Source organism: Octopus bimaculoides, chromosome 3, assembly GCF_001194135.2.
Source record: "Octopus bimaculoides isolate UCB-OBI-ISO-001 chromosome 3, ASM119413v2, whole genome shotgun sequence".
Classification (NCBI taxonomy): domain Eukaryota; kingdom Metazoa; phylum Mollusca; class Cephalopoda; order Octopoda; family Octopodidae; genus Octopus; species Octopus bimaculoides.
The window spans coordinates 117,492,040-117,502,788 of NC_068983.1; the positions used below are offsets into that span (position 1 = coordinate 117,492,040).

At 34.7% G+C, this 10,749-nt stretch overlaps 1 protein-coding gene across 2 annotated transcripts in view; it reads right to left on the reverse strand.

Moving 5' to 3' along the window:
* LOC106867249 (uncharacterized) overlaps window positions 1–10,749 on the reverse strand; it is an 89,925-nt gene that overhangs the window by 39,247 nt on the left and 39,929 nt on the right. The window lies entirely within an intron of this gene.

The following is a 10,749-nucleotide window of genomic DNA, read 5'->3' on the forward strand; positions in this document are numbered from 1 at the left end:
ATATATATATATATATAGATATAGGCGCAGGAGTGGCTGTGTGGTAAGTAACTTGCTTACCAACTACATGGTTCTGGGTTCAGTCCCACTACGTGGCACCTTGGTCAAGTGTCTTCTACTATGGCTTCGGGCTGACCAAAGCCTTGTGAGTGGATTTGGTAGACGGAAACTGAAAGAAGCCCATCATATATGTGTATATATATATATGTGTGTGTATGTGTGTGTGTGTTTGTGTTTCTGTGTTTGTCCCCCAACATCGCTTGACAACCGATGCTGGTGTGTTTACGTCCCCTTAACCTAGCGGTTCGGCAAAAGAGAACGATAGAATAAGTACTAGGCTTACAAACAATAAGTCCTGGGGTCGACTTGCTCGACTAAAGGCGGTGCTCCAGCATGGCCGCAGTCAAATGACTGAAACAAGTAAAAGAGAATAAAAGAGAATATATATATATATATATATATATATATATACGATGGGCTTCTTTCAGTTTCCGTCTACCAAATCCACTTACAAGGTTTTGGCTCACAAGGCTAGATGCCACCATGTGTATACATAATACACATTAAGTACATAACATCACCAGCGAGTGAAAAGTACAGGACAAAATACCAAAAGAAGACAACTCGATCATCAGTTATTACTACCCATTTCGTACATTTAACAACAAGACAGGAATATTTCATAAGACAGCGGCATCCAGAAATTTTTAAAATATATAATTTGTGGAGAGTTAGTGCTTCGAACGAACAAACAACACCAGAGTGGACTTACAGAGTAAAACAATGATGAAGCCAAACATTAAGAGCCGTTAGGCCAAGAAGAATTGTAATGGGTAACGCCTGGGAGAAATTATGAAAAGATATAGAATAAATAGAAGAGAAGGAAATAGTAGAAGAGAAAAAAAGTTTCGAGAGGTGAGAGAAGAGGGAAAGGACGTCCAGCTAGTTGGACGTCACGTCCAGAAAAGATAGAAGCGAGAAAAGAGGCCGATAGCCACGTGTGATTAACAGGCAGAGTAGAAGGGGGAAAAAGAGAAATGAGGGAAAGAAAGGGGGCCGAGTGAGAGGATGAGGGAAAGAAACAAAGGGAGCGAGGAGAAGGGAGATGGAACGAAAGATAGTAGGGAGTGAAAGAAAAACAAAAGAGGGAGGGGGAGAAAAGGAAAACAGGGTATCCCGATATTAAGGCAACCGAAGTTTCGGGCTTTAATAACTATTAATACATGTGATAAGATAGAAAAATTAATCATCCTTATACAAGCTTAGTGTCTCTTCCTTTCGTTTCAGAATAAATAAATTCAGATTTATAAATTAGATAATTGCTATAGACCGAAATACAATTATAACCCTCCACAAAGGAGGCGAAAGTAATATAGATATAGCAAAAAAAGCTTAAAATTAACCGAGCGCTCGGGAACAGAGGGTGTAGATGGTGCACATGCATACCTCTAGAATTTTTAGACGGTACGAAGTCAAGCTTTGAACTCGCTACATACCATTGCCAGGTTCAGAAAATAGTGTCTAAAAATGATCTCTAAAAGTTCCTTGAGAAGATTTCTTCTCAAAACAAAAACAAAGGACAAAAATGAATTTTTAAAAAAAATTATGAAGCTGGTTATAAAATTATCAGGGAAATTTATGACCAGCTTCTAAACATCAAAACTATGCTGCAACAACAGTATCAGGAACAAGGACAAATACCTCTCTCAATACCTCACTTTCTGTCAGTTTTTTGTAAGTGGTGTCGCTAAAGATTGACCACACGTTTGTATGGACTTTACCGTTTGACCTTATTCTAAAAGTAAAAGCTCTTTCAAAATTCTTTATCAGTCAGATGGGTTCTTCCATTCAGGTTAATAGGAGCAAAATTATTTATTTTGTCAACGGAACAAAATTATTTATATTTAATACTTATTGTTAAATTGCTGGACTTATTTTGGATTATCTATCTGTCCCATGTAAGTTAGAATTTCTCCCTTTTCACCAGGATCTCTCCTTGCTTCATTGATTTAAGATTATTTTCCGTTTTTTTGTAATTGGCTTTCAGTTCACACGCACGCACACACACACACACACACACACACACACACACACACATACACACACACACACATGTGCGCATATTTCTTTTAGATAATCTTTTGAATTTTCGAAATATTAGTCTAAATGATTTAAATGTTTGTTCACGAAAAGACTTTGAAAGAAAATAATTAATTATAAATGATGGCAGACCAACGCCAAAATTACCTAATTTGCAAAGTTCTTCCGAGAAATACGTTCGACAATTTCGAACTAATCTATATGAAAAGGAGAAATGGTTAACTGGAAGTGTTAAGCTAAATAACTTATTCTGCTGGCCATACGTATTTAGTTTAGAGAGAACTGTTTGGAGTGATTAAGGTTACGATGATTTAAATAATCTACATATGACCAAGCTAAAATATGAACGTTCTCTCAAAGACATAAAATCTTTCATAGATCTTAAAACATTTCGAAATATTTGCATAGACTTACAATTACATGCCTATAAAAAAAAGACAGGACATACAACAGCATAAGAAGTTAGACGAAGCAGATCCATTCTGCAGTGTATGATCGATACAGTTTTTTTTTTCTCGGTCGCTAGGAATTAACATTTCGGGATCATTTTTAATATAAAGGATCTAATACTCGCGGAAATTATAAAGGACTTTTATATTTAATCAGCAAATATGACGAAGAATTGGCAAGCCATCTTGATACAGTTTCTGTTTTCTCGAGTCTCTCAAACAGAATTAAAAATGTCCTCATTGATGCAGTTCAGAATGTTGGATGAAATAAATAGTTAACTGAAACAGGCAAAATTCGTAGCTATTCTTGTAGATGAAACACCCGATGTATCAAAGTATTTACAACTGTCAATTGTTTTACATTATGTTACAAAATATTGTATTATTAAAGAACGACTAATCGGTTTTTAATGAGGTTAGTGCAGATCGTTCAGCAAACGTTTTATCTGAACATGTTTTTAAATGCATTGAAACGTAGAAATGTGGAAACAAATTAATTGCACTTAACTATGATGGTGTTGCTACAATGGCAGGGCAGATAAATGGATTGCAGTCAAAGGTATGAGAGAAATATGAATGTGCGACCTTTGCTGATTGTTGTGTTCATGTCCTAAATTTAGTTCTTTCGCAAGCATGCTCTACTATAATAGAATGCATGATATTTTTTTCTACAATAAATGGATTGGATAAATTTTTTGTACAAAAGATTTTCAAAAGCTACAGGAACTATATGGAAATATACTTCACGTCTCGTTCTTACTATAAAAGAAAATTGTAATTTCATAGTCAGCCTTTTTGAAGACATCATTGAAAATCTAGAAGCATGGGATGAAACCACAGTAAATTCTGTTTTTAGATTCTTACATTATTTAGAGACTTCTGATTTCTTATTTTTATTAGACGTATTTAGTGACATATTTTCTTTAATTGATGTCTTATTTAACATCCTTCAAACTAAAATCATAACATAGTGTATTGTAAAGAGAAAATAGATAAAACGAGAAAATACTCGAAAATAATCTCTATGATTTTTCAATATTTTATGATATGTTAGGGGGAAAATATTGAACTGATGCAGCAATCGAAATTAAGGGATCCATGAATAAATTTGTTGATCTCCAACAACATTACAGAATTATTGACACAATAGTTGACCAATTAAAAACGCGTTACTCAATACTCATCCTTAGAAGAGTTTAAATTTATAGGACTTTTCAATTTCAGCAAAAGTGACGAATATCACAAAAACTTTCCAGTAGATGCTTTAAATTCTTTAAAAACTACTTATAGTGTTTTTTTTTTTACATAATAAGATTACAGAGTGAACTAAATGTTTTGTATGTTATGCAAGATTTTAAAAAGCAAACTGTGAGTAATTTAATGCATTACATTTACATAAGAAATCTGATTGAAGCTTTTTAAAAAATGTTAAACGCATTAAAACAGGGACCGTCATGAACATGTTACGAAACTAATTTGGTTCTCTTAATTAAATAATTTTTAAAATTAATCTTGTCAACCAATAAGTATGAAAGTGAGTTGAAAAGTTCATAAGCTATCTATGAAAAGAGTGATGCAAGAAATCTTCCATGCATTCATTTCAACTCTACATGTTAATGATTGCATTGTTCCCTTTCAGGTAAACTGACATCTGACTGTTCAAAGAAGACTTCAGATATAACTAGTAGCAACTTCTCTCGAAAATAGATAAAATTTAGCATCGTGGCGTTATCATGTACTTTTATAAAGAAGCTTTAGTCCTCAAGGGCATTCATGCTGATATGGCTGCTGCATTACAGGATAACGTTCCAGCTTTATCAACAGTACAAAATTGGGCAGCTGAATTTAGGAAGGAAAGAGAAAGAGTATTGAAGATGATCCAAGGTCTGGCCACCCCACAACTGCCACCACCGAGAAAAATATTGCTCGTCTTCACTACATGTTGACGGATAACAGGCGATTGACTATAAACCAAATAGCCAACGTTAGTAGAATATCTTGTGAGAGACTTGAGAATATTCAGCACAATGAACTTGGCATGACATAGGTTCATGCTCGATAAGTGCCACGTTTTCTGGCATTGATCAAAAGCACACCAAGCTGATCACATTACGGGAATATCTGACATTATTTAAGGCAGATACATCTAGTTTCCTTCAGTGTATGTATTTGTGTGTCATTAGAACTTCTCGTAGATTGTTTTCGTGTTGCTAGAGACTCCAAGATAATGACGTTTAAGGGTAATATGGAATGACCGGAATATCTTCGGATTCGAAGAAATTTAAGAAACATTTTCACTTTGATATCAAGATTATGTGAAAATTACCTCAGACATGAAAGAAATACCTCGGATTTTAAAGGAACGTAAAATATAGTGATCTATGTTTGTATTTTTCCTCGTGTATTTAGCGCAAGAATAGATTGAAATACGAATATGTGTGTTCAAATTGCAAATGAACATTATTATTATGATTTTATATATTGTTCTTGCGGGTGTTTATTGATTTCTTTCTACTGAAAACTGGGACAAAGAAACTCAGACGAACAAGTTGCTTCGTGTATGTTTTATTGAGCCTGAAGAAATAAAGGACACAATCGACTTTGACAGCGTTTATTCAAAGAAGTATAAAGGCCAAGTTTATTATAGCAAATATTTTTGGCTGGCACTGTAATACTTCAGTCAGTTAAATGATCCTAAACTAAACAAGTATTTGGTTTGAAGATTTGCAGGTATTATTTCTAGTAAAGCAAAAAGACATGTAGAAATACCCTAGTAGGCTGACAGAGTTCTTGTATTTTAGAACACATGGAAATATGAAATGAAAAATCTAAACCAACCGCATTCAAGGATTTAGTAAAATTGCTTTAATTAGTGATTGAAAATATGTCGCAGTTTAAACTAGTGAATAGCTTTTATCTTGTTCTATAGTGCTTGTTATATTTCGTTACTAATATTGATTTCTAACGAGAAAAATCAAGGCTTTAAATTGATACTATAATCATTTAGATCACCTTACCCTCTAAGCTGGTAATGTTTTATTATAGATGTTTTACTGTAGATGTGATAGAGATCTTGGTCAGAGAAAGTAACGTAGTATTGCTTTCAAATTTTGGCACAAGGCCAACAAAATCAGTAAAGGGGAAAAGTCAATTACACCGACTCCAGTACTCAACTGGTACTTATTTTATCGACTTCGAAAGAATAAACGCTAAAGCCGACCGTGGCTTGGTGGAATTTGAACTCAAAATGTAATGACGGACGAAATACCGCTAGGCATTTTGCCCGCTCGTCGCCTTAACGTAACGCAATATTGATATTCAAGTAGGGATGCATTGGATTAGCAGAAAAGAAGAATCATTGGACTAAATACTTGTATGCCCTATGTGCAATCCTTTTGAGAAAGGATTGTACTTTCAAACTCCCAAGTTCGATAAATTATGTACCAAGGTATATACCAAGGCGATTCAATCTTTTATACCGTCCCTGAAAATGTGTGCCTATGAAATCAATGTTGTATTAGGCATGCACTGAAAACTAAAACACATTTTGCAGTAACTTTATAGTTTTCTGCAAATCAATATAGTAACTAGAAATCAATGTTGTTACTCAATAAACTATTGAAGTAACTAATTAAACATTAGGACCTAATTTCCGTCCTTCAAACAATTTATGACAGCGGATTTAACGTTAAAAGCTGGCTTGGTTAATGGCTTCACATTGGCAGTCTACATAGCACCGTTCTTCTTAGATCAATGAGAACAATTTCGTTAATTGCCGATGATGTAACACTAGAAATGATGATCCATTAATATGTTATTTATAGAACGAATCTCTGAAACGTTTATATTTGAACTACACATAACGAATGATTTCATACTGTAATTGCTGTAAAACCCCTTGTTTCTGAATAGTAACATTGACACCTTAACGATATAACAATGATTCATTACATTATATATTGCTGTGATGTTGGTTCTGCACTTGTATCACACGTATATAAACTTCCACACAATATAGTTCTGCAGAAATAGAATAAATTCTGTGACACCCATTCATTGTTGACTGTATAACTACTTGCAATATTCTCGCGTGTACTGTAGTGGTAAAGCAGTTTCTATTTCAGTTGAAATGTCACTGAGAGAAGCAGAAATATCACTAGCTCTTATTTAATTATCTCTAACATTTAAGGCCTTTATCATCAAGTCATATAAAAGCGTTTAAAATTATCAATTTCACTGTTGTGAAATATTTAACAAATATTAATGGTTATTGTTATCAGACAAATTGCTTCCGCTTAAATTTTATTCATATTCTCCAAACTGGTGCTGTTTAGCTCCGGTTAGTCCGCATTGTGCAGCCCTATGACCAAAAGTATTCCAGTAGTGACCATGTGATATTTTCCAGTTATAATGTATATTGGACGTCATTGTTCAGTATCTTTCATATTTAGTTCAACTAGTTACATAAAATTAATTCATTTTTCAGACTACGGGCAACGAATTGAGAGAAATATGGCTGCTATTTCTTGCAAGTCGAAATACCACGTAGGTGCATCGACAGATTTCAAAACTGACTCACTTAATTTTGTATCTGATATTACTACTCCAGCAGCTCCATGTACGAGTTGATAAAGTATCTAAAAAAATGTAAATTTTTCGTGCTCTTCGTCAATGGTTAATAACTGTTGCACATTACGACTCAGGAGAAAAACAGTGTTGCAGTTTTGAACGTGGAACTTATCCTAACCGAGAGTATGTTCCAATCTGAAGTTTGAATGAACGCGCATTTTACGAGAAATGGACTGCTATTTGTTAAACATGACAAGATTATGTGATTAGAACCAGGGATCGAATATACAGAAATTAAAATTCAATACGGTATTCAATTCTACGTTGCATATATGAAAGAAAACTTCAGTGAAGTCAGTGTTTCTTTGTCAGTTTATTTTTCATACTATAAGGAAACGATAACCGATTATCTACAAGGAATGTTTTGAACTGATATAATGCAAATGGCGTTTCACGGGAACTTTAGGAAGCATTTCAATATTAGTCGATATCAAACAAAATACAGACTAAATGGGTTTCAGCTTTATGTATTCTGATGAAAGAACATTTCTATATTTTATCATTTCTTAAAGAATTCTATATATAATGGTGTCTGAGGAGTTACAAAAGAGAGAAACATGGAGTAAAACTGTGAATGCTATTAATAGCATATTTCTTTCACTAATTGCCTTTTTAATGTTAAAGTATTTAGCTAGTTTCTAACAAATATATCTTTCACTTTGCGCTATAACTGTACGATAACCTTCTTGATAATACAAATTTTTGAAAGGCTAACAAAGAAAATTAATGCTGAATTCATTCAAGGTTTTAGTAGTAAATATCTTGTAAATATCTTCATTCAGCAAATATATTTAATGGAAGCAACTCGCGTTTGCTTGTTTGCTTGTTTTTTTTTTGTTTTGTTTTAACAAAGCTTTTAGCTATTATTGATTAGGCATGTAAACTAAGAAAGATTGTGGGGAAGAGAACAGCAGTAATATTTCTAATGTTTATGCAACAGCATAGGCACAAGGCCTGGAATGTTTTGTGGGTGAGGTGCCAATAGTTGATAACTTCGAATTCCGTTCTTGACTACAAATTATTTTATCGACCCCAGGAGAAAAGATAAAGTTGACCACGGTGAGATTTGAAATAGGATATTAACGTTCCAGAACAAATGTCACAATTCCTTTTTGACCAGTTTTAACGATTCTACCAATTCATGACCCTTAACTCTGAAATAATAAAAATGTTGATTACAGAAACATGCTTTTAATTATAGTAAAAAGCTTCTAATTGGTTCGTTTAAATTGCCACCATGATTCATTCATACATTAACTAATTTTTATGAAGATGCAAAGACATGGAGATTTATAACAGATTTTTATATATACAATGAGAAAAGAAGAGACGTTACACAACAAGGTCAGTTAAAAGTAATTATAATTACACAAAATAATTAGATGAGCATATTAAACACAAATATGATTAAAATAATTTCCTTTAAAGAAATAAGAAAGGACAGTCGACACACCGGTTGCTGACAACGTATCCACTTAACTAAATCAAGGCAGTCTATCGTATTGACCACCTTCCATATGCTTATTATAGAGCCCGAAATATTCCATCCCAAACGTGCCCAGCAGTTTGGGCCTCAAAGTGGGTAGGAAGGGGCCTACACCTTCTGTAACAAAGGTGCATCTGTGATTAGACTGCTGATATGCTTTTCACTAACACTTAGAGACTTCATTATATTTTTGACCGAACAGATCCATTAGCTTGGATCAACTTTGCCACTCTTATCCACATTTTGATAAATTTGATGTGAGGCAGCACTTTATTCTCCACCTTCACTTTCTTATTCAAGTGAAACTCGAAAGAGTTGAAGGCTTAGCCAAAGTGTAAGGTGTCTCCCTTTCTGTAAGGCCACAAAAGTAATGAAGACAGCAGAACGATCTTCACGGTGGATTCAGGAGAAACCCGAGTTCTTCCTATATGCGACAGCAAGTATTCAATATCACTTCACAAACCAGCAATGCTCTGCTACTGAGTGAATGTGCGCAGAAGAGTTTCATCGCTCTGTGCGTAATGTTGACGGCACTTCCATCCCTGTAGAGCTTATTCCAAACCGGCAGTGATCTCCGATAATATTGCTAGGCAGAAGATTTCTCGACATTATCCATGTTCCGGAGCACCAAAGTACTCCGGAACAGACCTGCCTTTACCTTTGTCTACATACAGAGCATTGAAGGCTCTTTCCATCTGGGTTTCTATTGCTGCTACTTGGCGTCAAGTCTTACCATACACAGTGATACAGCACCGTCTTCCGTACAGTTGCTTCCAAATTTTCGGCTGGGATTGCGACCTGCGCACCCCTCCCATTCACTTTCGCAGGTTGTCTCGCCTGTGTCAGGCGTGATTCCCTTTTGTTTGGGGAGAACGAGAAGTATTTCGTCGCCTTCACCGCCATGCCAGCAAAAATTTGCTTGCCCGTAGAATTGTCCCTTACCGCTTACTTTGTCGTCACCGTTGCTATTGTTGTTGTTGCTGGTACTCTACTGTTGCTACTGCAGTCATTTATTCTGTTCTTGTAGTTGTTGCTATTGGAGATGTTTTTGTTTGTTGTTGCTGCTACCGTTGCCATTGTTGTTGCTGTTGTTACTGCTATCACTGTTGTTGTTGTTGTTGTTGTTGTTGTTGTTGTTACTTCTGCTGTTGTTTTTGTTGTTAATGATACTGCTGCTGTTGTTGTATTTGATGCTGCTGTCGATTTTGTTATAGATGTTATTGTTGTAATTATTGTTAGCATTGTTATTTTCGCGTATTCTCTTTTTCCCCCTCACTTTTGCTGATGGTAGTCAAACTAATGCCGTTTGAGATTAGGTAAGAGGAATCGCTGCTGTTCAGTGCCTAAGTCAAATGAATCATTTTCTCTCCCATCACTCCAAAGTGTAATGAGCGTATGTTCTCATATCAACATAGTTTTATACATTAAAATTTTTGATGCGTTGCAATTTTTTTTTATGTAAAAGCGATGCCCCTTAGCGACCACACATACTGCTGCCCCTCCGCACGCACTTTATACAAGGAAGTAGGGATCATTTTAAAACGAAATGTCTCCACTCTATAAAATAATAAACCAAACAAAACAGTTCCAGCAAAAACAAATAACCTTTTACGAGTCGAAACGAAAACCATCTAACATAGAACAACAACAAGAACGATAAAAATAGTAATAATTTTGGTTATTAACATTGTCACCAACATCATCATCATCATCATCTTCACCAAGATCGTCATCATCATAATAATAATAATAATAATAATAATTATTATTATTATTGTTCAGTAGTTTTATTTTTATAACGTGCTTTCACTTCACTAGCGAGCGCAGCTCTGTGCGCCTTGGGTATGTGCTGTGGTGTGCTGTGGTGCTCTTATGTTTACTGTATTGAAGGTGTATTGCGTAGAATGTGTGCAGTACCCAGTAGTGCAATTTTCTGTATGTTATATATATTTGTAAGTCCTGGTGTTTTTGTTATGTTTTTGTCTGAATATTTTTTTATTATATCTAAGGCACCTACTATGATAGGAATTGTTTCTGTTTTTAGATTCCACATTCGAGTTATCTCTATTTCCAGGTCTTTGTATT